At 39.9% G+C, this 27,935-nt stretch overlaps 1 protein-coding gene across 1 annotated transcript in view; it reads right to left on the bottom strand.

The window, feature by feature from the left end:
• zcchc7 (zinc finger, CCHC domain containing 7) overlaps nt 1-27,935 on the bottom strand; it is a 241,829-nt gene that overhangs the window by 167,113 nt on the left and 46,781 nt on the right. The gene's annotated exons all lie outside the window — the stretch shown is intronic.

The raw sequence follows: 27,935 nt of genomic DNA, 5'->3' as shown, positions 1-27,935 counted from the left end.
TAATCAAAATAAAAAAATTTTACAATTATATTAGGAAAAAGAGGGTGGTCAAGAGCAACGTGGGCCCCTTAACAACTGATAATGCTGATACTGTAAATGAAAATAAGGAAGTAGCGGACATGTATTCTATTCAAGAAAAGATGGAGACAGAAACCAGGAAACTACAGACCAGTTGGCTTAACATCTGTCATAGGGAAAATGCAAGAATCTATTATTAAGGAGGTTATAGCAGGGCACTTAAAAAATCTCAATGCAATCAGGCAGAGTCAACACGGCTTTGTGAAAGGGAAATCATGTTTGACTAATTTATTAGAGTTCTTTGAGGAAGTAACAAGCAACGTGGATAAAGGGGATCCTGTGGATGTGGTGTACTTGGATTTCCAGAAGGCTTTTGACAAGGTGCCACATCAAAGGATACTACACAAATTAAGAGCTCATGGTGTAGGGGATAACATATTAGCATGGATAAAGGATTGGTTAGTTAACCGGAAACAGAGAGTAGGCATAAATGGGTCATTTTCAGGTTAGCAAGATGTAACGAGTGAAGTACCACAGGGATCAGTGCTGGGGCCTCAACTATTTACAATCTATACCAATGACTTGGATGAAGGGACCGAATATATGGTTGCTAAATTTGCTGATGACACAAAGGTAGGTAGGAAAGTAAGTTGTGAAGAGGACATAAGGAGTCTGCAAAGGGATATAGATAGGTTAAGTGAGTGGGCAAAAAATTGGCAGATGGAGTATAATGTGGGAATATGTGAACTTATCCACTTTGGCAGGAGGAATAGAAAAGCAGTATATTATTTGAATAGAGAGAGATTGCAGAACTCTGAGATACAGAGGGATCAGCATGTCCTAGTACATGAATCACAAAAAGTTAGTACGCAGGTACAGCAAGTAATTAGGAAGGCAAATGGAATGTTGTCATTTATTGCAAGGGGAATGGAATATAAAAGTAGAGATGTTTTGCTACAGTTGTACAGGGCATTGGTGAGAACCACATCTAGAATACTGTGTGCAGTTTTGGTCTCCTTATTTAAGAAAGGGCGTAATTGCTTTGGAGGCGGTTCAGAGAAGGTTCACTCGACTAATTCCTGGGATGAGGGGGTTATTTTATGAGGAAAGGTTGGACAAGTTGGGCCTGCACACTGGAGTTTAGAAGAATGAGAGCTGATTTTTTTTATTATTCGTTCATGGGATGTGGGCGTCGCTGGCAAGGCCAGCATTTATCGCCCGTCCCTAATTGCCCTTGAGAAGGTGGTGGTGAGCCACCTTCTTGAACAGCTGCAGTCCGTGTGGTGAAGGTTCTCCCACAGTGCTATTAGGAAGGAAGTTCCAGGATTTTCACCCAGCGACGATGAAGGAATGGCGATATATTTCCAAGTCGGGATGGTGTGTGACTTGGAGGGGAACATGCAGGTGGTGTTGTTCCCATGCGCCTGCTACTCTTGTCCTCCTAGGTGGTAGAGGTCACGGGTTTGGGAGATGCTGTCAAAGAAGCCTTGGCGAGTTGCTGCAGTGCATCCTGTGGATGGTACACACTGCAGCCACTGTGCGCCGGTGGTGAAGGGAGTGAATGTTTAGGGTGGTGGATGGGGTGCCAATCAAGCGGGCTGCTTTGTCCTGGATGGTGTCGAGCTTCTTGAGTGTTGTTGGAGCTGCACTCATCCAGGCAAGTGGAGAGTATTCCATCACACTCCTGACTTGTACCTTGTAGATGGTGGAAAGGCTTTGGGGAGTTAGGAGGTGAGTCACTCGCCGCAGAATACCCAGCCTCTGACCTGCTCTTGTAGCCACAGTATTTATATGGCCGGTCCAGTTAAGTTTCTGGTCAATGGTGACCCCCAGGATGTTGATGGTGGGGGATTCGGCGATGGTAATGCCATTGAATGTCAAGGGGAGGTGGTTAGACTCTCTCTTGTTGGAGATGGTCATTGCCTGGCACCTGTCTGGCACGAATGTTACTTTCCACTTATCAGCCCAAGCCTGGATGTTGTCCAGATCTTGCTGCATGGACTGCTTGAAACATATATTGAAACATATAAGATCCTGAGGGGACTGGAAGGGGTTGATGCTGAAAGGAGGTTTCCCCTTGTGGGAGAGACGAGAACTAGGGGCCACAGTTTAAAAATAAGGGGTCTCCCATTTAAGACGGAGATGAGGAGAAATTTTTTCTCTCAGAGGGTGGTGAGTCTGTGGAACTCTCTTCCCCAGAGAGCAGTGGAGGCAGGGTCATTGAATATTTTTAAGGCTGAGTTGGATAGATTCCTGATTAACAAGGGAGTCAAAGGTTATAGTAGGTGGACGGGAAAAAGGGTTGAGGTCAATCTGATCGGCCATGATCTTATCAAATGGCAGAGGAGGCTCTAGGGTCTACTCCTGCTCTTAATTCGTATGTTCGTATGTTAAATAATTACTTTGCATCAGTATTTACAGTAGGGGTAGAGGATAGCATGCCGGACACCCTTTGAATCAGGGACGGGAACTCACCATAATTAACATGAGCAAATAATGGCACTGGAGAGTGACAAATCCCCAGGACCAGATGGTTTCCATCCCAGGGTTTTAAAGGAAGTAGGTGAGAACACTGCAGATGCCCCAACTATAACCGTCCATAGTTCTCTCGATTCAGGAACCATTCCTTTAGATTGGAAAATTGCACTTGTCACTCTGCTTTTTAAGAAAGGCGAGAGGGGGAAACCAGGGAATTATAGATGAGTTAGCCTAACATCTGTTGTCCGGAAATTACTAGAGCCTATAGGGCAACTGAACACCTTGAAAATTTTCAGCTGATCAGAGGGAGCCAGCATAGATTTGTAAAGGGTAGGTCATGTCTGATGAACCTGATTGAATTTTTTGAAGAGATGACTAAAGTAGTGGACAGGGGAATGTCTATGGATATTGTTTATATGGACTTCCAGAAGGCATTCAATAACGTCCCTCATAAGAGGCTGTTAGATAAAGCTGAAGCTCATGGAATTGAGGGCAAATTATTGACCTGGTTAGGAAACTGGCTGAGCGGCAGGAAACAGAGAGTAGGGATAATGGGCAGGTACTCAAATTGGCAGGATGTGACTAGTGGTGTCCCACAGGGATTTGTGTTGGGGCCTCAACTATTCACTGTATTTGTTAATGACTTAGATGATGGATATATGGCTCTCTATGCCAATCTGCCTATGACACAAAGATAGGCAGCATTGTAAGCAATGTAGATGGAAGCATAAAATGAGAGAGAGATATTAATAGATTAAGTAAATGGACAAAACTGTGGCAAATGGATTTCAAAGTAGGCAATTGTGAAATCATCCACTTTGGACCTAAAAAGGAATGATTAGAATACTTTCTAAATGGTGAAAACTTTGAAACAGTGGAGGTCCAAAGAGACTTAGGGGTCCATGTACATAGATCATTAAAATGTTATGGACACGTACAGAAAATAATCAGAAAGGCTAATGGAATGCTGGCCTTTATATCTAGAGGACTAGAATACAAGGGGGTATGCTACAACTATACAAACCCCTGGTTAGACCCAACCTGGAGTACTGTGTTCAGTTCTGGGCACTGCACCACAGGAAGGATATATTGGTCTCGGAGGGAGTACAGCATAGATTTACTAGAATAATACCTGGACTTCAAGGGTTAAATTACGAGGCGAGATTTTACAAACTAGGGTTGTATTCCCTGGAATTTGATCAAATCATCCCTGAATCTTCTAAAGTTTTCAAAGATAGTTTCTCTCTATCTACTCTATTTCCGCTGGTTGAGGAGACTCGGACTAGGGGACATAGCCTAAAAGCTAGAGCCAGGACTTTCAGGAGCAAAGTTAGGAAACACTTCTACACGCAAAGGGTGGCAGAAGTTTGGAACTTTCTTCCGCAAACAGCAACTGATGCTAGCTCAATTGTTAACTTTAAATCTGAGACTGATGGATTTTTGTTAACCAAAGGTATTAAGGGAAATGGGGCTAAAGTGGCTATATGGAGTTAGGTCACAGATCAACCATGATCTCATTGAATGGCTGAACAGGCTCAAGGGGCTAACTGGCCTACTCCTGGTTCCTATGTTCCTACAGATTACCCACAATCTAATAGAATCAAGGGTGTGAATGGCTTACTCTTGTTCCTATGTTCCTCCTTTCCCCTCTTCTCCACAAGGTACTGACTGCTTGCTGGGATAGAATTTTACAGGTGCTGGTACCCTTCTAATAACCTCAAGAAGCCATTATTCATGTCTTAAATTCTTCTATTGCAGGTCACATCACAACTGAACTTGTCCTCATCCAAAATCCACACGCGTGCACTTCCAGTAGGGATCACTGGATGGCAAACAGCAGTGAGTGGCCGCACTTCCCCATCTCTAACTAATGGTGCTGAGGCCAACTGTAGTGACCCTATAGCTTGGATGGGATCAGCTAACTCATCACAGACTAGGAGTCAAACGTGGTGTTGACCGGAGGTCACCGGTTATGGTTATTGGCTTAGTACAAAGAGAAGAGTCAATTCTCTCTTAACTCTCAATTCGCTTTATTCACACCGTTAGATCATATACATATAGCTTATATGTCTGGTTAGATATAGACATGCAGTTTGCACCAGGTTATACAGTTTTATACCCAAACTAGGATCTAAACGCACTAGGTTTCTCTGACACTCCGAGTGGTCACAGAATATAAAGGATAATACCCGAAAAGGAGAGCTGACGCTGGCCAGGCATTCCGTTCTCTCTCTCTCTCAACGTCGTCTCTACATCCCTGACGTAGGTTCTTCCACTTCTGCGATGGTTGGTCTCCGGAGTCTTCGCTCTCTCTCCACGTCCCAGATTCTTCATTCTTATTCCGAATCTTATCTCCAAGCTGTGCTGTTTTTCTCCCTTTGGTTTAGGCTTACTCGCCTAGTCTGTGTCTTCTCCTCATTGGCTCTGTCCCAAGGACTTAGGTAGCATTACCTCATTACTCCTTTTCTAAATAAGGACTTGTGTCTTATCACATCTCCTTTGTCTTTCACAAAACTTAGCTAATTCAAACCGGTTCCAGCCAGCTCAGGCCAGCGACTGAACTCAGGTTACTTCAGTTCAAAAGTTGCTCCTGCCTGTGTGTCAGCAGCTGATGTCTCAGGTTACTGCAGTCCCTGGCCAACAGTGGGTTAATGAAGTAATCAAAAAGTCGAACAACCCAGTGTCTTTTAGAGCCAACTGGCCATAAAGTATAATGTCCATTCAATGTTGATCATTTAAAGACTGGACTAAATAAGTTTTGTTATGAATCCATTTGTAACAATTAAACTAACTTAGCAAATTTTCAAGATTATAAACAAAATTATTCCAGCCAAAAACATGATGGGTTTTCAGAAAATAAATGCAACAAACTTCGCACCTCTCAACAGTTAAATTGCTGGAGGTTAAGTGTGAAACATTACACTAATGTTCAAATCACTTCCTGTTACCTCATTCCATGCTATGAGACTGCGCCTAACTCTCTAAGAATTGTGATGATAGTAAAATATACAACAGCTGAGGAAAAGTACATTAGTAAGTGTTGCAAACAAAGGATTTAGATGATACCATGATCTCAAGCATCTAATATCATCGTGAGAACCCCTAAAATGTGTTTAAAGCCCCAATAGCAACCCAGCCCAAACCTTATTTCATACAAAGCATATAAAGTTTGTTGCTGTAGAAATTACATCGAAACTACAGCACAGAAACTAGCCATTCAGCCTAACTGGTCTATGCTGGCGTTTATGCTCCACGTGAGCCTCTTTCCTCCCTACTTCTTCAAATCCTATCAGGATACCCTTCTATTCCTTTCTCCCTCATGTGCTTATCTAGCTTCCCCTTAAATGCATCTATGCTATTTGCCTCAACTACTCCTTGTGGTAGCGCGTTCCACATTCTTACCACTCTTTGGACAAAGAAGTTTCTCCTGAATTCCCTATTGGATTTATTAGCGACTATTTTATATATATATATATATATATATATTTTAAAAATGACCTCTAGTTTTGGACTCCCCCACGAGTGGAAACATTTTCTCTACATCTAGCCTGTCATTATCTTAAAGACCTCTATCAGATCATCCCACAGCCTTCTCTTTTCTAGAGAAAAGAGTCCCGGCCTGTTCAGCCTTTCCTGATAAAGATATCCTCTCAGTTCTGGTATCATCCTTGTGAATTTTTTTTGCACCTTCTCCAATGCCTCGACATCCTTTCTACAATATGGAGACCAGACCTGTGCAAGTGTGGTCTAACCAAGGTGCTATACAAGTTTAACGTAACTTCTTCGTTTTTCAATACTATTCCTCTAAAAATGAACCCTAGTGCTTGATTTGCCTTTATGACCTTATTAGCCTGTGTTGCTACTTTAATTAATAGTTTATCTGTATCCCTAGATCCCTTTGCTCCTCTACCCCATTTAGACTATTATCCAAGCAGTAGGTGGCCTCCTTATTCCTCCTACCAAATGCTCCACCTCACACTTATCTACATTGAAATTCATTTGCCTATAACATACCCATTCTGCAAGATTATTAATGTCCTCTTGCATTTTGACGCATTCTTCCTTTGTATTAACTACACCCTCCAATTTGCCGTCGTCCGCAAATTTTGAAAGTGTAATACATCACGATGGTCCTTTAAAGATGGAGACAGTTTATACATTGCATGACGGGAATAAGAGAAGGTAAACCATAACAGCCACTAGCTATGCCAGACCACATGAACGAATGGTACATGATATCTTACAATATTTAAAAATTGTGCTTTCTTCATATATAGTGTACATGTACTCATTGGGCACAATGGTTCCTATGCTTCCGGGGGTGGAGAGAAAAGAGAGAATGTCTACAGAGAGAAGCCAATCAGGGTTGAATAATCGGCATGGGTATAGATAGATAGTCTGTAGTTCTGCTTTATACCTTCAAGGTCATGGAGTGTTTTGCAGAACTATGGAGTGGGTTTGACGAGCCAAATAGCTTTCTCATTCCAGTCTTTTCCCCTCATTCTTATTATTCAAAATAGTGGACGCTGTGGAGGTAGTTTTATTCTGTTTTTTTTTAAATGGAATCTTTTTTGGCCCATACCAATTGTTTTTGCATAAAGCAATGTACAGCAGGTTCCTGCTCTCAATTTACTTGACCTGAACTACACAATGTCTGGTTTTACTTCACGGTTTGATCCTGGAGAACATCATAAGAGTAAGAAAATATAGTTAATAAAAGAGTGACATAATGAAGCTTTGAGAAGTAGGGAGATAATAGCTATGCACTTATAGCTACAAGAATGCCTTGTGAGAGAGAGAAACTGGTGTACAACTAATGGTACAACATTACAATATGCATAAAACGGATCACAATGTAACCATTTATCATCCAGCAAGTAACGAAGTGGCCCACTGTGAAACTGGCATTTGTGGATTAAATCAAGTATGCCACTCTCAACTACACTTGGATTATAATTGTGGGATTTGTGTGAATCAGTTCCATTTCGTTCGAAGCTAAGAAGTTGTAGAGTGAAATCAGGACCTGACCTGACTCTGGAGTGAAGCGGATCGAGACTGCCTCCTCCACTTTCGCTTTGCCCAGAGTCAAGTTGGGCCCTGGATTCAAATCTACACTATAACTTATTAGCATCAATGCAAAGTGAAATCAATTCACACTGATCCAGCGTGAAATGGATAAAAGAACTGTATTCATCAAAATATTATATCTAGAATTTGCATTGTCAGAGAAATCTGCAGGAAAAAGAGTGTTTGCTGTACTGTATAAGTCAAACGTGGTCTGGGAACACTGCAAGTCATAATGGTTATGAAAAGGAATATCAGGATACAGAAAACGTGCAAATTATAGTTCGGAAACTGAATCTTCATCTCTGGACATAAGACTGATGGTCCCTAGAAAATAAACAGCAGTCTTGGAAAAGATAATAACTCCAAAATTGTTCTGAATACCCCACCGATTTTGATCAAACTAATACATGCCAACTCAGAAAGAGTTAAAGACTGAACGAAAATCCACTTTTACTTCATGAATGCATATTTAAACTGCTTAACATACAAAAGTACCATAGTGTCGGAAATCCTATTTCATCTGCAAATGATATCCAAGATAATATTAACAAAAAGGTAATACTACACGCTAAAGTTTCCTCAATTCATTGTGTAATAGAATGCGGGCATTGTGGATAAAGCTACACTAAAATCCCTATCATCTAGTTAATAAACTGTGCAGCAGTGCCATTATTATATGCACTTAGTTTCATAGTCATTTTTGCAAGGGTGACAAGCAGAGGAGTGGCTTTATTTTCTAATATGGGGATTTATTTACTCACCATGCCTTGTCAAAAGAGATTTTCTTTAAGCGATTACAAGTGAAGATATGTATGACTTAGTAAAATCCCTCACCTCTGTACAGACCAAAATACAGAAATTTATTGTTAAAAACGGAAAGTTTAATTATCAATTTAAACATATACCATCCTAAAATTTCAGCATATGGCTTTTATTTTGAATTTTGAGATAATGAACTCATGATACAGTTATGAAGGCTAAGCACAAGCTCTAATTTACTGAGCTGACAGAAAAATATCACCAGAACCAAACTGATCAAGAGTTACAAAAAAGGTCTTTCTTAAAAAAACGAATGTGATTTTTTAAAATGATATTTTAAATAAATTTATTGTACCTAACAGGGCAGATTGGAATGGTGTGTCTCACTCAGAACAATCACCCATGTTACTCACTCACACATTTCACTGTTGCATGTAGATAATATCAACACTATTACTAAAATTACAGTGCATCCCCTTTATAATCCTTACATAAGAAATAGGAGCAGGAGTAGGCCATACGGCCCCTTGAGCCTGATCCGCCATTCAATCAGATCATGGCTGATCTTCAATGAGAGGGGCTAAACCAAATGTGTAGCACAAACATTGGAGATAGTGGCGCATTATAACAATCCAAATTGGTCACCTGCTCCAGTACTGTCTCCCACTCTCCCCTCCTTACCTCTCAATCCTGGCTCTGTTCAAGACTCTGTCTCCCTGTTCGTATCCAGTTTTCAGCCCGTGGTCCCAATGCCCTCCCTCAAAATTGGTGAATTGCGCTCTGCTATTGCACTGGATGATACTGTAGCTTACTCTGGGAAAGCACACTCACCTGCTCCCAACCTGGTCCTACTCTCCTGATCCCGACCCGGTCCTACTCTCCTGGTCACTCCAACCCCAATCTCCCGCTCTCCTCTCTCCAGCTTCCAATCTTATACTGAAATTTCAAGGTGCAGCCACTCTTGTGCACCAGCACAACCTGTGATGCAAGATCAGGACCCAGAAAGAGAAGAGCTGGAGAGCAGGAGATCAGTGTTGGGGAATCCAGAACAGCCAGAGTAGTAGCACTGGGCCAGGAGCAGGTGATTATGCTTCGCCAGAATAAGCTAAAGTACCATCCAATACAATCAGACCTACAACGGAGAAGAGTAGGATCAGTTCACCATATAGTCCTATATACAATGCAACCTTTCAATACAGGAGCCATTAAAAGTAGCATTACAAATCAAATCACATTACTCAGAGGCCCTTTATAAATAAGGTTGATCCTGTGTCATATTTTTGTCTCATTTTAAACTTTTGATCTTAATCTTTTTATGCATTAGTTTTTTTTCTTTGAACCCTGCCTGCTTAGAGGTACAAGTGCTGTCATTGTTGTTTTCTTTTGCTGAAAAAGAACTCTATGGAAATTGGATTCTGGGAATGCCCTTTCACTAGCTCTAGTGAAAGTCCTCTATTAAATCTACAGGCCTATACATTGATAGGGAACTTTCACTGCTGCTTGTGCCCTGTGTATATAATGTTCGTTTGTTTTCTCTTCCTCTCCAGCAAGAGAAAGCAAATACCACATTGCCAGAATTTACTGCCACAGTGCAGGCAGGAAATCGTAACTTTCAAGCAGGAGGAATAGATGTGCAATGGGTGAAACGGCAGCCCTGTTGCTCAGGTTGCAGCAGAAGTCGCAAGGGCTGTAATTTTAATCTCACTTAGAGATGCTACAGCTTGGTTGCTGTAAGAGGTGTGACAAATTCACACTGGTGCAGTAGGGGTGCGCGCCACCAGTTTCCCTCCTTCCTCCCCATTTTCCTATCTGTTTCTCTGAGGCTTTTATTGCTTTCAATTTAAAAAAAAAATAAGATTAGAATGAGGAAATAAACTACCTGTCTGCCTTTCTCTCTATTGGTATCCTTCTCTTGGTCTCTCTGTCTCACAGGTATACACCATGACCTTGTCTAATGGTCAACAAAACACAGGTAAGGTAATCAGATTTCAAAATTAACTCTGAATATAGACGTAATATTACATGAATATTAAATTTCTCCCCCTCAACCTCCAGTAACACACACACATACACCTCTCTCTCTCTCTTACACTTTCTAAAATTTATACAACACCAAATAGCAGCCACAGCAGGTGTATAATTAGAACAATTATTTTTCACTCTCTCACACACACAGACGCGAACACTCTGGGGTAGATCTGGACTTTGTGCAATGGTTTAAAACAGGTGATAGCGAATCGGCAGCCCGTTTTACGTGAAAATGGAAATAGAGAAGTCAATGAAAACAAAAATTGGGAGAGATGTAAAACGGGCTGCCGACCTACTGTCACCTGTTTTATACTATCACACAAAGTCAAGATCTACCCCTCTGTTTTTAAGAACACAGTGAATATGAATTTTACCTCAGCAAAGCTTTCTAAATTTGCCCTCTAGCTTTCTTCAAATAATTATGAAACTGCTAGAAGCTAAAGAAAAAACATTCTTCAATATAGCTGACTGAACTATACTGATGCATCCTGGGAAATAAGCAACACTGCACACGCTCAGACTGCACAATCCAAATTCAGCTCAGTGTCACAACCATCAACTGTAAGTCCAGGCTTTTGGGAGACGCTGAAACCTTCAAGCAAAAATGTTAACAGAGACGATAACACAAATGTATACATTAAGTTATCTTTTATGAAATATGCATTTGTTTGATTTTTTAATTTTAGTTAAACCCTTATTTTGAACATTAGCAATTTCAGTTACTGAGAGAAAAACAGCAACAAAACAAACATTTTAGAAAGCATTTTGAGAGAAATGTGGTAACTCTGATTGCAAGAGTGACAAATTTACATAGGCATATTTCATTATAAATCTCAACATAGGAATTTCTAAAGGGAAAAGTTAAAAAAAAGTGACAAAAACACGACAAAAGGAAGTGTGCACAGATGTAAGATTTGTTATTATATATAAAGAGACAGACAGAGAGAGAGAGAGAGAGAGAGAGAGAGAGAGAGACGGGCTTGTATCCAGCATGTGTCTATCATACTTTTTTTTTTACAGGTACAGAACAATCTTTAAAAAAGCCAGTCTATTAATTGTGTTCTTCTAACCGGCAAACTGAAATTGATGTAAAAGCCTCATTTAGAATCTCATCAAATGAAATACAGTATAGTTGAGGGTACATGGCCTTTCTCCTTATGCCCTTTTGAAGCACACGTCCCAAGCTTCCTCAACAACTGACAGTATCTCTTCATTGCAACACCCTACTATAAGAGGTTATTATGATCAGTGTCAGTGTGCATGCAATTATGGACAACTTGGCAGCACTCTCCCCACATGTACACGCACTCAGAGTGGAGACACTAGACATTGGATGGGTTTTATCAGTCCAGCCAAGTGACTAGCAAGATCTTGCACCTTTGAAATGAGTTGAAATCACTCTTTCACTTTTAAGAGGAAATTCTCAGCTTAACAACCAGTTCGTTTTTGGGATTCAGAATTAATGCCATCTGGGCCCAATACTAACTGCAACTCCATTGAGTCAGAAAAGAATAAAGCAGCAGTATAAGAATGAATATAAATTCTTCTCTGTGCATGGATAAAATAGTCACCCAGTCCTTCCCACCAAATAATTGAGCAGCATTCCTTACTAGCACTGCAATACATATGGAGCTGGTACTATACCGGCAACGCCATAATAATGGGTACATAACTCCTCATACCAATGAAGTTACTGGCACTCAACACAATTGTGATAGTATAGTCACTTTTTAAGCACTGTTGCCTGTACCCTTTAATCTGTCCAAATGCAAAAGAGCTTAAAAATTAAATAGTTAAACTATCTTCCACAGTTTGGAAGTTTCCCTTGGCAAAATAATATGCATCTGTGAGAATCTAATGAAATCAAACTGTTACTGCTCTATTGTTGCTCAAATACTATTAGCAACAGCCTTTTGAAATAATTGTTATTCAATTTCTATTTATAGTAGTTCTGCAAAAATATTACCTGTTAATTGTGTATGAATGTAACAGTTTTCCAGCATGCAAACGAGGGGCTATTTATGAACACACTCTTACTTCCTGGCAAAAGCCCCTCAGTGAGAACAGCTGTCATCGGAACTTAAACTGAATGTTACTGTTGCAGTGACCATCTTTAACCCACATTTCAAGCATCATGGTTAGACATCTGTTTTACGGTTTTTAATTATTTTCACTAATGCTTTCAGACAAAATTTGTAGCAGTACATTGATAAAAAATAAATATTTGTGGAACTATCCATTCAAATGGATATAATACAGCAACATAACCAGCATGCTTCGTAGTATCTGATATGCACTACGTCCTGAAGACTGTATTTCCCCTGATAGTTGAAGCATCTGTAATGGAAGATGCTTTTTTCTTATTTCAATCTATATCTGAATTCACTCAAATTAAGATTGTTCGATTTCTTGTACAATTTAATAATAATTTAAATTATTTGAAATAAAAATGGTTCAAATTTATTTGAGTGTGAAATTTGGCCCAACTCTGGTGAGCTTTTCCCTTTAAGGAAATGGTGCCATCCATGCACAATGGGTTAAGTTCCTGTTTTTTGTCCATTTTGTGCATCATTTAGAAACGGCTAACGTCTGTGTGTATCTATGTTTTGTAGGCTTATTTTACTGGCTGCTGGAAGGGACTAACGGTTATGTAGACAGCCCTTTCATTTTATTTTTTATCTTGTATTTGTGCCTCCCATTCATCTGATTTCCACACCACGCTATGTGCTCAGACTGTCCGTTTTCATTCTCAGCCAGACAGGAGGTGGGGGGAGGTTAACCATCCACAGTGATCATTTCCCTGGACGTCGACAGGGCTGTCCATATGATCCACCCATTTCCGCAGTGGTCCAGTGATTCTATACATCTGAGACAGGAGTCTCACTGGCTCTTGCCACTGACTGTACACTAATAATCCCCCCTGCTTTGAACTTGAGATTCGTATTGTCGATTCAGGGGGTCTAAAATCATAGTTCAAAACCATCCAAACATTCATCAGTACAGCTTTCACTTTTTTTAAAAAAAGGTACTTACTGCAATTTTTTCTTTGTTCAATTTTACTTGAAGAAATATTCCTGACTAACATATCCAACATATAAAAACGAACACTATAGTTGGAAGATACCAGCAGGAGACTCTGAAGTAGCATCTTTTGTATCACAAGAGATGATCCCGTACGCATACATACACACTAACTGGAGGCACCCACTGCCACCATGCTCTGTCAATGTTTTTGCTGTAGGTAATCAAATCCCTTTCATCTACCACCTACACAGTTGATAAATTCATCTGCTATGGTTTCCTCCTCTAATCCCACAGAGACCTTTTTGTTAGTCAACTGGACGGCAGCTGAAAGATACAAACCGGCACTTGAGAGGCTCAGCAAACGGGCTCAAGGGTCCAAGAATAGCATAAATTTCAAGAGTCTAATTAAAATATGGATGACAAGGTTCTTTCCTCCCTTTTCCTGTTATATGTTGTTTAGAATGCTATGTAAAATGACTCCTTACAAGGATTTCCTTAAATATATTTTTATATAAAATTTAGTGGTTTTTTTTAATGTCATTACGCCAAAGAATATTTCAAACTTAAATTGAACCGTTTAAGAGCATATTTAGGCCAGAGCACTTTAAAAATATCATGAGATAATCTTCAATTCAAGTCAATTTCATTTTTAAATGAAGACTACTCAATGGATAACCTTGGAACAGCACCTTTCTCAAAACAGTGAGGCCTTCAAGAGCGCAAATTTAAAAAAATATTCTAATCAACCAAAACATTTATGCCACTCAAAAAAATTATATATATTTGTAATATACTTTATGGTTTTCATTTAGCATTGGGCGGGGGGGGGGGGAATATAAGAATGGAGAGGACTTTAATTCCATCACTTTTCTTCAGCAGTGTTTACAACATTGAAAACCCCCAAAGCAGGAGTTCAGTTTTTTAAGAACTGGGCTCTTATGCCCACAGATGGAATGGATTTTTGCAGTTGATTGTGAAACTAGTGGAGCTTAACATCAGATCCAATACTTTAAACATTTTTTAAATAAAGAGTCTCACATGGTGTTTCAAAGTGCTCACTGATAATTAGTTTTCAATACTTATTAAAAACTGCACCAACAACCTGGCACATTGGTATACCACATTACAGCAGAATGCAGGCTCCTGTCTCAGCCAAACCATCTGTGGAAGCCGTTTCCTCATAGTGCAGTAAATATACGAGACTAAATCAACCTACAGCCCTCTTGTGCACTTCCTAGCAGATAGCTACAGGACGTTATTGATACTTGGGTGGTCTAGTGGCCTGTTCCAACTCATGAAATGATAAGTGAAGCAGAGAATCCAAAAAAAAAGCAGTTAAAAAAACAAGATAATACAAAATGGTACATTTTCTGGAGCCTACTGTGCCTAAATTCCTTAAAATTACATTTAAATTTAAATTGGGCCCCAAGAAGATTATCTTTTCTAGAACTCTGAGTATTCCATAACTTTTTTTTTGTAAAAAAAAGTCTCAGTGTTCTAAAATCATAATTTAAAGGAATATATTCCAGGATAAAGCCTTACAAATGGGCTTACCTTTGAGCATTTATATAGTCCCTTTCACAACCTAGGGGCATCCCAAAGCGCTTTACAACCAACTAAGTATTTTTTTTTGAAGTGCAGTCATTGTCTTAATGTACGGAAAATTATTTCAACTAATTTCTCCATTCACTGGCGGCATTTCAAATCAGGGCAATATTTTAAGACACTATCTATAAGCTGTTTCCAAGGTTGGGCACTAAAATGTGAAGCTTCCTCGCTTCCTTCACTGAAAGCAACAAGAGTGGACAGAGGGAGAGGGCAAAGTGCTCAGAACTAATAAGAAACATAACAGGCCAGAACTTTCTGTTAAAATAACAGTGAGGCTAATGGCGCTGGCCGTTATTTATATGTAAACAGTACAGCAACTTCAGACGAGGAGCGGATGTGCGGTTGAAGGCAAACATCCAAAAGTTGCTGTCCAAGTTGCGAAAGCGGCATTTTGCTGTCTGCTTTACCATTGACATGCATTGAATGTCATGAAGTTGCTGTATTTGCATGGTAGATACGAACTAAACTCGCCACAGAAAGTTAAGTCTCGTCATTACAAGCGCAAGTACCCTTTTAATGACGTGATAATTGTTAACTACTGCCAATCAACCTCTCTGGCACTGAAAATTAACTATTACAAAGGTGGAGTCTCATTCCTTCAGGTATTAATTGTTGTTGGAGATTTTTAAAATGTCAAATTTTTAATTTTTAATTTTTTTCAACTTTTCCATTGTCTTTTCTTCCTCTCTCTCTTAATCCAATCTTTCTTTCCCACTCTTTATTTTGCTTTCTGTACCTGATTTGACATTGAATTGACCCCCCTTTAATTCACCCTCCTTCTCAGTCCTTCCGCTGTTCATTTCAGAGTCCTTAAATCTCATTTGTCAAGGAGATACCCTGTTGGTTGCCCTGTTCACTCAGGTCCCAGATGCCCTGTTTCCCTCACTGCGCTGTTACCAGCTCACACTTTCAGCAACTTTGTGGTAAAAAAATCTTTGAGCTGAAGAGTGCAGGGGCAAGTCTAACTAATGGCAGACACCGTTAGATGCCCTGCTACAGCAAAATCTGGCCCCATATTTCAGCTCACAGCTCAAGAATGGTCTGAAATTAGCACTTCCAATCAGGAAGCCAACCAGCAAAAAGATGCTTCAGTTTTATTTTTCTTAAAATATTGGGAAAAGGCAGTTTCTGGGGTCAATACTTGAGGTTATGATGCAACCATTTCTTTAAAAAATGTTGAGATCCTCAATTGAACGGAAAAGTCTTTTAAAAAAAAAATCTCACGAATTTGATTGAGTTTTTTGAAGGGGTAACCAAGAAGATAGATGAGGGCTGTGCAGTAGATGTGGTCTACATGAACTTTAGCAAAGCCTTTGACAAGGTACCGCATGGTAGGTTGTTACATAAGGTTAAATCTCATGGGATCCAAGGTGAGGTAGCCAATTGGATACAAAATTGGCTTGACGACAGAAGACAGAGGGTGGTTGTAGAGGGTTGTTTTTCAAACTGGACGCCTGTGTCCAGCGGTGTGCCTCAGGGATCGGTGCTGGGTCCGCTGTTATTTGTTATTTATATTAGTGATTTGGATGAGAATTTAGGAGGTATGGTTAGTAAGTTTGCAGATGACACCAAGATTGGTGGCATTGTGGACAGTGAAGAAGGTTATCTAGGATTGCAACGGGATCTTGATAAATTGGGCCAGTGGGCCGATGAATGGCAGATGGAGTTTAATTTAGATAAATGTGAGGTGATGCATTTTGGTAGATCGAATCGGGCCAGGACCTACTCCGTTCATGGTAGGGCATTGGGGAGAGTTATAGAACAAAGAGATCTAGGAGTACAGGTTCATAGCTCCTTGAAAGTGGAGTCACAGGTGGATAGGGTGGTGAAGAAGGCATTCAGCATGCTTGGTTTCATTGGTCAGAACATTGAATACAGGAGTTGGGATGTCTTGTTGAAGTCGTACAAGACATTAGTAAGGCCACACTTGGAATACTATGTACCGTTCTGGTCACCCTATTATAGAAAGGATATTATTAAACTAGAAAGAGTGCAGAAAAGATTTACTAGGATGCTACCGGGACTTGATGGTTTGACTTATAGGGAGAGGTTGGATAGACTGAGACTTTTTTCCCTGGAGAGTAGGAGGTTAAGGGGTGATCTTATAGAAGTCTATAAAATAATGAGGGGCATAGATAAGGTAGATAGTCAAAATCTTTTCCCAAAGGTAGGGGAGTCTATAACGAGGGGGCATAGATTTAAGGTGAGAGGGGAGAGATACAAAAGGGTCCAGAGGGGCAATTTTTTCACTCAAAGGGTGGTGAGTGTCTGGAACGAGCTGCCAGAGGCAGTAGTAGAGGCGGGTACAATTTTGTCTTTTAAAAAGCATTTGGACAGTTACATGAGTAAGATGGGTATAGAGGGATATGGACCAAGTGCAGGCAATTGGGACTAGCTTAGTGGTATAAACTGGGCGACATGGACATGTTGGGCCGAAGGGCCTGTTTCCATGTTGTAAACTTCTATGATTCTATGATTCTATCCCCCCTCCCCCCACCATCTCCACTGCAGGATCATGGGTCTCCTAGCCTTTTCAAGTTCCAAAAACATTCTTATGTTCGATGCTCTACTGCACATCCATCTACAAATGTAGCTCACATGAACAAGATGGTCCTCACAGATCACTAGAGGAAAGTAGAATATCTGACATCTCCATCCACATGGTGATATTCTGCAGGAGGGAAATTTTGGCAGTTCTAGTTACATTAGATAAAATTGTAAGAGAGAAGAGATTTCCTGATTTCTCTATACAGACTGAGTTAACTTCAGGAGGGAGAATACTTCCACAATACCACCACCCAAACCAAGGATATGAGAATGTTTGAGGGCTCCAGATTCTCAGCCAACTCCACAAAGTTACTATGTAGCATCACTCGAGTCCCATTCTTTGCAAAACGTGTTTTCATATTGGCAATGCTCATCTGATTTACAATTAACTAATTTATACAAACTTTTCTGCTGAATTCCAAAACTGATCTTTTAAAAAAGCCTAACGCAGGTGTGCTTTCAATGTTAACATCCTTTCTGTATGTTCCACCAATCCTTTGACTGCCAGGGATATTCTTGTGCCAAACAGCTGCTCTGTAGCTATAAGCAGGTCTGCAGTCCATTCAGTGAAAGTATGTGGTCTGCTTACCTCACCATTATACTCCTGGTGAGCACATCCACAGAGAAAAATGGAGTTCACCATAGTTTTCAGTTTTATGTATAGTTTGGGAGCTAAAAATGACATGGTGCTGGACAGGTTTTGCTTTGATCTCAACTAACCTATTACTTGGTCGTATTTTGCAGTTGACTTTACAAAGAGAGTGAAGTGCAGCTCCCAAATGGAGCGCAGAAATGAAAACTACATGGAATTCCACTGGTCTCTGCAAACGAGCTGCCCATCAGGACCTGCTGATGGTACTGGCAGCAAGTGTGCATCTGCTCAAATTATTGGTCCTGCAACAGCTGGAAAGCAGACATTTTGTACAGGGTTATTCTTTACAACCAGGAGCTGGTTAAAAATAAAAGTCTATAGGAGGCATGGTGAGGGCGGGTGGAGGGGGGAGTCATTGGAGATATTTTGCACAGCGACTGCTTTCCTACAGTAATATTCTCCTTCAATTATCTTCAGACAATCTGCACCTTACGGCCTTTGGGAAACAAAATACATACAGTAAAATTAAAATACTGTAACAAATTCTACGTTGCTGTGTGTCACAATCACAGTGTAGTATTACATGTACACCCTTTCAAAATTCTTCCAAGAATGTGATTTAAAAAAAATCTTTTTAGCGTGTGCCAAAACCCAACAAAATGAATAACAATGGGATCAAACACTCAACTTAGTGCACTGTAGTAAATTAATAAAACAGCTGGCAAACGTACATGGCAGGCATGAATCATGGGTCGGTCACTGTGATTGACAGGACTCCATAGGTCTGGCTGTATTTTCAGTTTTCAGTGAAAAAGACCGATATAGTTGTTTGTAAAAAAAAAAGGGCATCTTCAAAAGGAGCTTAGAAGAACGGAAATGAATTCAAGTGGCAAGTACTTTCAGAATATTTTAGCAGAATAAATGTGTCTGTCGGGCACAGCAAAGTTTAAACACTGCTTATTTGCTTGAGGAACAGACTGGGAAAGGCAGGATTTAAGTACAGACACCACAAGGGATGGAATCTGATGTTTTGCTGTAGGAAATTGTACAATTATACTGTACATATAAGATAGACTATTGGGGAGGGAATTACAAGGTTGTAATCCACTTGAAGGGTTCAGAGGGCATCCTAAATCATGAAAGAAAAGCTCACGGTCAGATATTGGATTATAGCCTTTCATTCCCTCCCTACCTGCGATGTAATATAGAATATGATGGGTAGGGTGAATTACAAATGTGTAGTTGTGTCAACACACACACACAAGTAGTGAAGCAATGATTCCACAAAGAAGTCATGTACCAATGAGAAACCAACAAGACACTCTTGCACATCAGAAATTAATTCTAGATCATTCTTTAATTTCATGGTACAAAAAAGATATCTGTTTCTATTTGTGAAAAACCATCAAGGTGAGGTCATCAGTAATGAAAATCAGTTGGCATGTCACAGGTACAAAATTACAGCAAAAAAAACTCAATATTGTAGTTTACACTGATACCATTTCATAAAATAAAGAGAGATAAAGAACTTTGCATATTTTATATATATATATATATATTACTTTTTTGTCTTCTGATTTTGAAGCTTGCCATTTATGTTCATGTTAACTGAAACCATTGCTGAATGACACTGATGGAGCTCTTTGCAACTCTCTTTTATAGCACACAATACATTTTGAAACACAGGATGTTGGAGTACTGATGACCTAGCCCATATCGCGCTAAGACCCAGGTTCTTGTTTAAGGTGCCCCATATGGTAAGCTTTCCATCAAAAACTTTTCCAGTATAAAGAGCAAAGACCAGTCATTTCCCAACAGGCTGAGATTGAGCGGGTCAGATTTTGGATTTTGCTGTCGGAGGGAATCTAACAGCTTCTGCCTTTAGTTAGACTTGCCCCTGTACGTTTAGGTTTTTAAACTTTATGCGTGGCAAGTTGCTGAAAGTGCGAGCTGATAATGTTGCAGCGAGGGAAGCAAGGCATCTGCGACCTGAGTGAACAGGGCAAGCAACTGTGTATCTCCTTAATCAATGAGACTGAAGGATTGTGAAATTAACAGCATAAGGACTGAGAAGGAAGTGTAAATTAGATGGGTGAATTCAATGCCAAATTAGATACAGAAACAGAAATGAGAGGGAAAGAAAGAGTGGATTAAGAGAGAGAGAAAAAAAGAGACAAAGGAAAAGTAAAAAAAAATGTTTATTTTTAAATGTCCACCAATTAATACCTGAAGGAATGAGACTCCACACTTGTAATAGTTAATTTTCAGTGTGAGATTGATTGGCAGTAATTAACATTTATCACATCATTAACAGGACAAGACTTAAATTTCTGTGGCGAGTTTAGTTCATATTGACTGTGCAAATACAACAATTTCACGCCTTTCAATGCATTTCAATGGTGAGCCAGAGGGCGAGATGCTGTTTTCACGAAGCTAACGGCTGAGCGATGCAACTCGGACAGCAACTTCTGGATATTTGAGTTTAACTGCGCATCAGCCCCTCTCCTGAAATTGCTGTACCATTTACACATAAGTAACAGCAGGCACCATTAGCCTCACAGTTATTTTGACAGGAAAATCTGGGCCAATGTGTTGCGGCCTGAATCTGGAGTCAGAGTCCAGCCTGACAAATCAAAACCACTTTGCACCAACTCTAAACTTGTAGTGTAAATTGCACCTTAAGTTGAACAAAATGGTAATTCAACTTGGATTATATAATAAAAATAATTGTGAATTTTTTGATTAAAACAAATGCTGTCCAAACATTTAGAATTCTACTGAAATTGATAGGCCACCTCCACCCATTAACTGCCTGAGAACCCAACTTCATTCTATTAGACTGCCTACTTCCACCTCTGTAAAAAGGCCCATCTATGAACCTACCTCAGCCCATCTGCTGCTGAAACCCTCATCCATGCACTTGTCATCTCCAGACTATAATATTCCAATGCTTGTCTTCCAAGGCCTTCCATCTTCCATAAAATGTTAGCTCATCCAAAACACTGCTCCCATGTCCTATCCCGGATCAAGTCCGGCTCACTGATCACCCCTGTCCTTGCTGACCAACATTGCGGGAGAGATGGACACAGATATAGTAGGCAACCAGCTCAAGGACCATGGCGAGGAAAGAGAGGTTGGAGATGGGACAGTAGTTAGCAAGGACAGAGGGGGTCAAGGGTGTTGAAGCATGAGGTGAGTCTTATGGATAAGGTGAGCTTGGAGGGGGCAGAGATGCAGGAGAAACAAGAGAAAGAGACCATCCATTTAGCTGAGGCAGCTGAATAGATGGGCTCTTTCTTGGAGACGATGAAATTCATTAGCTCCTCGCACTTGTGAGAGATGAGGGTGGAGGGGCAGGGGAGAGGGATTTTAGGAGGCACTTGGCAATAGAAAGAAAGGATCTGGGATTATCATTTGTTTTTCAGGATTATCCTACAACAACGGGCCTTTTTGGCAGATGACAGCGAAGCCCAGTAGAGCTTGATGTGATCAAGCAATACCTGGCAATGAATAGATAAACTAGTTGTGTGCCAAGTAACTCCTTGGACTTGAGGGAGTAAAGCTGAGTGCTCTTCAGGGGGAAGGAATGGGATGGGCTATGGTGATGCATTTGCAGGGGTGAGGGCATCAAAGGTGGCATTGAGGGAGCAAATTAATAGTTGAAGGTGTATCATGGTGAATGGAAAAGTTGGAGAGTGCAGTAGTAAGTAACTTGGGGGAAGAGTTCTTCAGGGGGCCTCAGAAGGAAGAGTGGCTGAAAGACAGTAGGATGGTGTACGTAATGCGGGATGCAAGGAAATGGTCAGAGATGGCCTTGTCAGTGACTGAGACCATAGGAGATGATGAGGTTGAGGGAATGGGTGTGGATATGGACAGATGAGTTTATATGGAGGGAAAAATTTAGGGAGGTAAATGAATTTGACAGGCAAAGGGTGCTAAAATGAAGACTGAAATCACCAAATATGAGGAGATACTCAATGCAGAGGCTGAAGGAACAAAGAAGGGATTACAGGGAAGGGCTTTTGGGAAGGGGGCAATGAACAAGGATTTTAAAGGAGGTAAGAAGGGTGCAACAGAGTGAGATGTTCAAGGAAGAGAATGTGCCAGAGGTGTAGGGGGAAAGGTTAAGATGTGACTTGCTGACAGGGGTTACACTGCCATGGCTGCAGTTCGGGTTGGGTAGGTGGTGGAAGGTAGATCTACATGGCAAGGCTTCACCACCCACAAGCTAAGTTTCAATTAAAGCCAAGATGTCAATACAATCATCCACAATAAGGTCATGGATGGCAAGGGGTTTGTTCACAAGTGACAGTGGAGTGAAATGCAGAGAGGTACAGCGATTGTTGACCTGCCAGCAGAGTCCAAGGGGGGCACTGGTGGGTGGGATGAACGGAACAGGAAGGAGGTTGATAAAGCTAACCCCCCAGCGGGCACACTGAGCAGGATAGGTGGTGAGAGAGGATGGAGAACCTTTGACGATACTAACATTGATAAAAACTGTTAAAAAAAGTATTCAAATTTTACCATTTTTACTGATTTCATTTTGAATAACTGAATTCAAGGAAAAAATTGTAAAATTCAATTTTAAACAAAAACTTCTCAAGTTCAGAATGCACAATAATAGAAAGTGGCTTAAAAAAAACTGAAGTGCTTGTTTCCATTGATAAGACAGCCTTAAAAATATTTCTTGGGCTTTCCTGTACCGTATGCAAGTCTCTTACAGGAAGCTACAACTTTAAATTTATCCAGAATTGCCTCCAGGATAAGGTGCTTGGGCGAAAGGTTTTTAATCCAAGTCTGCTACGGACAAAGGTGCACTTGAACCTCACAATACTATTAAACCAGAAGGCAAAAATGAAAACACCAGGCTTTAAGTCTGCATCCATAATTCCATACCTACACTGAATATATGCATCAAATACCTTCAGTTTCAGTGAATCAGGTATAGATATCCTGCACTAGTTGAAGAACACTTTGTAGTACAGTTCCCATTCATGCCAACCTAGAAAACTACAAAAAGCCGATGAGCAATTGAAAGAAAGATGGAAGGAAGGAATTTGCATTTATATAGCTTTTTCACAACTTCAGGCCTACCCGAAGCAGAATTTCATATTCATTACCTGGGATTCTAGGAATTTTCCTCGTGTTTTACGGATCACGTTTTAGAATTCATTCCATTTTCCTGTGAAAAATCAAAACCCAATGGCCTTGCCCATGACATGTGAAAACAAGCAGCCACAATGAAAATGCAGTGGAACATTCATCAGCAAATGTTGACAAGTGAACATACCAGATGTTAACATTTACAGTTGCCATGTATGAGCTCCAGTGACCAATACATCTGCCTATTGTAACAAATATAGTTTCTTCAATTTTTTTTGTTAGTAATGAAGGAAACATTGATTGTCCTTAGCTTCTTCCAGTATGCGTGGATGTAATCCATCCGGACCCCTCTAAATTTGTCTAGTTTATCCATTATCTTCCTCCTATTTATCTTAAATGTCTTGCTATCCTTTTTGATCTCTTATTCTAATGTCATGTCTACCTTGTTAGTCTCCCTGGTAAAAATTGAGGCAAAGTAACTATTCAGTATTTCTGCCATTTCATTGTCATTACCTGAGTTTATCTTGTGGCATGACACGTCAGTGGTGAACAATCCAATTCAAATTCTTTGAACTAAAATTCCAGCTACAAACAAAAAAAGCAGATACAGAAAAATCCATAGTAGAATGCATCTCTAAATACATTTCCTGTCCCCTAACTAAACAGAAGTGACTTCTTGTTTTCTTTAAAACAAAAAAAATAGCGCTTTTAAAATAGCGGAACAATTCGTATGGCAAAAATAATTGCCTAGATTTGATGGTAAATTCAACTTAATCCCTCAATTTTATTCAGGGCCTCCAGCACTCTGCGATTCCACAACTGTGAATACTGTCACAGAATTTAGTGCACCTGCACTTAAAGTGTGTAAAGTGTTAAATATGTAAAGATTAATGAGCTGCAAATCAATAGGGATTAGAAGATTGGTGTCAATTACAATTTAGATATTAGTATTCCAGTTATTTGTTACCTACTACTTAGCAGCCATTCAATACCTAGCTGTCTCACTTGGCATGGGGAAAAGTCAAGTCAGTCAGGTGGAGGGGTCTAGAATGAGGGGGCATAGATATAAGATTAAATTAAGATTTAGGACAGAGAGAAGAAATTTTTGCACGAGGATTGTGAGATTGCCGAATGTACTATCAGAGTTAGTGATTGAAGCAGAGACCATGTCAACATCTAATAGGTTTTGATAGGTAGTTGGAAGATAGGGGCATAAAGGGATACAGGAACAGGGCAGGCATACAAGCTGTTCCTGTGTTGTAATTTCTATGTATTCTATGTAACTTTTTCAAATATCTGGGGTACATATTCTTTACCTTCAAAAAATAGGGTTACCAAATAGCTCTTGAAGACATATTGATTCATATTGCTTAACATCTACTTTTACCAGTGAATCAACTCAAATTATATCTCCGCTACCAATAAATAAACTGATGATTGGTCTAGAATTAAGCAACCATCTCAAACATCAACAGGTTCTTGCAACTGTTTCAATGACTTAGCTTCTGAAAACTTTTTCTGTCGCAGACACACAACTAAAGAACTCAACTAAATAAAGAGAGTGCGGAAAAACTCTAATAATCTGGTTTACCTTATCTATTGGGTAATATTTTATACTTTGATGAGGTGCTCCCTTAATTTTACTATTTTATTTCCACAAACTCAATTGATTAATGTAACCTTCTTCATCCATGAGGATAGGAAAATCCAGTCAAATGCCACCGCCAATAATAGCACTACAAGATGAGAACCCAGAGATCCACTTACAGCACAGTGAACGTCACTTTTCCCTGTTGATGTAGATTTTATTCTCGGTTTCTTGAAAACAATGACTGGAGGCAAATTTAGTTTCAACTGAAAAAACATTATGCTTCAACATGCAATCTTGGAAACAACACAAAGATGGTGGTCTCAATCAGGAGGAGAGCCAATGCATGTTCATTATTTTTTTTAAATATGCTTATTTTTAAATAATTTTACTAGAGTACTTTTAACATGAATGCTCAAGGGTAACAACCTTCTGCTCCACTATTCCTTTTGGGTACAGTGTTAGGGCACAGTAGAGGGAGCCTCTGGCCATGGGAGTGCTTAATCCTGACAGTCAATATCAAGATTTCCACAGCTCAGTACTGAAATACATCGCCTAGATGATCAAAAAACTTACCCAAAAAACCTTTAAATATTATACACACCAACGGAAATTGTTTTTTTCCCCCTTGAAGATTTGAAATATCTTTATTATCTCCCCACTTCCCCTAAGATAAGTACTATCTTCAGCCAAACGGGCAACCTTCTTCCAGCCTTCTGCAAATGCTACTCAAAAATACTACGGATGATTTTCCTTCCAATTTCATTTCTCCCGCCATTGGAAGTCTCCTGGCTTCCATTCAACATCCTCCCATAGTGACACAGCTGAATCGCAGCAACTCAGCAGCATGGGGTAAATCGAACCTGCATTCCACTACGACAAAGGGCAGTGCATTTGCTCTCAATCATATTACCACCATTCACTGAAATTCATTAGCCCAAATAAAATTGAATGCTGGGTTTCTCATCAGTTTCACCTCTTTGTTTCTTCCACATCATCATCACTGGAATTAAATATTTGTCAGGATATTAACTGTTTTCACATGGTACACTTAAATACTGCAAATTTCAAAACATCAGCTGTTGTGTTAACTGTTGCACAATGGCAATTTTTGAGCACCGTGATTGTTTACACGGACCAATTAACCAGTGGAAATAACAATTGTGTTGTTGTGGATGTAGTGATTAAGTTACTGGACTAGTAATCCAGAGGCCTGATCTAATAATGCAGAGAAAGTAAGTTCAAATCCTATCAAGGCAGTTTGAGAATTTGAATTCAGTTTTAAAAACCTGAAACTAAAAAGCCGGCATCTGTAAAAGTGACCACACTGTTGGATTGTTGTAAAAATCCAACTGGGTCACTAATGACCTTTAAGGAAGGAAACCTGCCGTCCTTACCCGGTCTGGCCTATATGCGACTCCAGTCCCACACAACATTGTTGACTCTTGGACTGTCTTCTGAAGTGGCCTAGCAAGCCACTCAGTTGTATCAAATTAGGGCAACTGGGGATGGGCAATAAATGACGGCCTTGCCCACAATGTCCACATACCGCCAGTGTTTTTTTAAAATCACAAAGCAGCTTCAGTTATGCGTTCACCAGCTTGCCAAAGATTGGCTGCCATTATTGAACACCAACCTGTTGTTCGCAGGCTTCTTGAAAGATTTAATTTGTACTAGATACAGAGAACAGCAAAGATTTAACTGTGTTTTGAGGATTATCTGATGATTACATACCGACTATCTTGTCAGCTTCAAAAAGATTTAATTTTATTTAAATTATTTATCTTTTCACTGCTGTTTCTGCATCCTCGCAGGTCCGAGAAGATACGTAGTGGAAAAATTTCAGAGAGAAAGATTTCATTTTATTGAAATTGAAAAGACTTTTTAAACATTTCATTCCTATTTACCAAAACAGAAGCATAAATACACCAAGGTACTAGCAATATATTTATTTACCTCTATGGGAGATGAACTATCCATAATTTGCTGGCATGGCGCATGCCGTTATTAGTGCGTAAAAAACCCAGCAATCTGTGGCGAGGAAGAGATACACCATGAGTTGCGAATCGCCACAAATCACTGGATGATTTGCGCCGGTCTGCCATTAGCCTCCCCAAGAGTTTCAAGAAACTGCTGGATTTGAGCCGTAAGCACGAATTAAACTCCTCAAAGAAAGTTAGGGATGCCATTTCACAGCGCAAGGACCCTGTTAATGGGGTGATTCATGGTCCTGACAGGCAACTCAACCATGGAGGCCCAGAAAGGGAACATTTTAAACTGTGGAGTCTCACTCCTGCAGGTAGTAAATTCTTCCTAGAGGTTTTTTGAATTTTACCTTTTTTTCTTACTTGTCCTTTGTCTCTTTTATCTCTCTCTCTCTCTCTCTCCAATTTTTCTTTCTTTCTCTTGCTGTATTTCTCCTGCTGTATCTAATTTTACTCTAATTCGCTCTATTTCCTTCTCAGCTGTTCACTTCGTTTCTTTTTCTATCCTTAAATTTGATTGGTTAAGGAGATAGACTATTGGTCCCATCATTCAACAAAGGTCCCAAATGCCCCTTTGACCGTTATCAATTCACACTTCCAGCAATTTGTGGCGCAAAAATAATTGGAACTGAAGGGTGAGGGAAAAATCCAACTGAGATGCCCCGCTCCAACAAATTCTGGGCCACTGTATCATTAAGTGCTGATAGCAGTCCAAATCAAATATAATTTCATTATCTATGTCAATTTATGTACATGTACAGTAGATTTATCAGTTTAACTTTATTCTTTTAAACATGCAGTTTTCAAGTGTGAATACCTTGAACAATATTTTCTCCCCCCATCTACAAAGCTTATCATTAGATCTGTAAAAAGGAAACTACTTGAACCTGATCCAGCCAAAAGGCTTTGTAAGTCTCCACTTAACACTCAGGTAACCAGACAAGATGCCATGGCAATAAGGGAAGTTTCTGAGGTGATAAATTATTATTCATGGATTAGCTGGACAGACTGGCAGTTCCCAGTATGTTTATTTTCAAGAGCAACTCAAGTCAAAAGAAAGGAAGTTGCCCATCAAGTTCAGTGAAAATTAAAAGAAAGCATTTTGGAGTTACCAAGGTGACATTCAATTACAGATAGC

The sequence above is a fragment of the Heptranchias perlo genome, chromosome 4 (assembly GCF_035084215.1).
Source record: "Heptranchias perlo isolate sHepPer1 chromosome 4, sHepPer1.hap1, whole genome shotgun sequence".
NCBI lineage: Eukaryota > Metazoa > Chordata > Chondrichthyes > Hexanchiformes > Hexanchidae > Heptranchias > Heptranchias perlo.
Note: the sequence above shows the minus strand (reverse complement) of the source record. Positions and strands in the feature narration are given on the sequence as shown.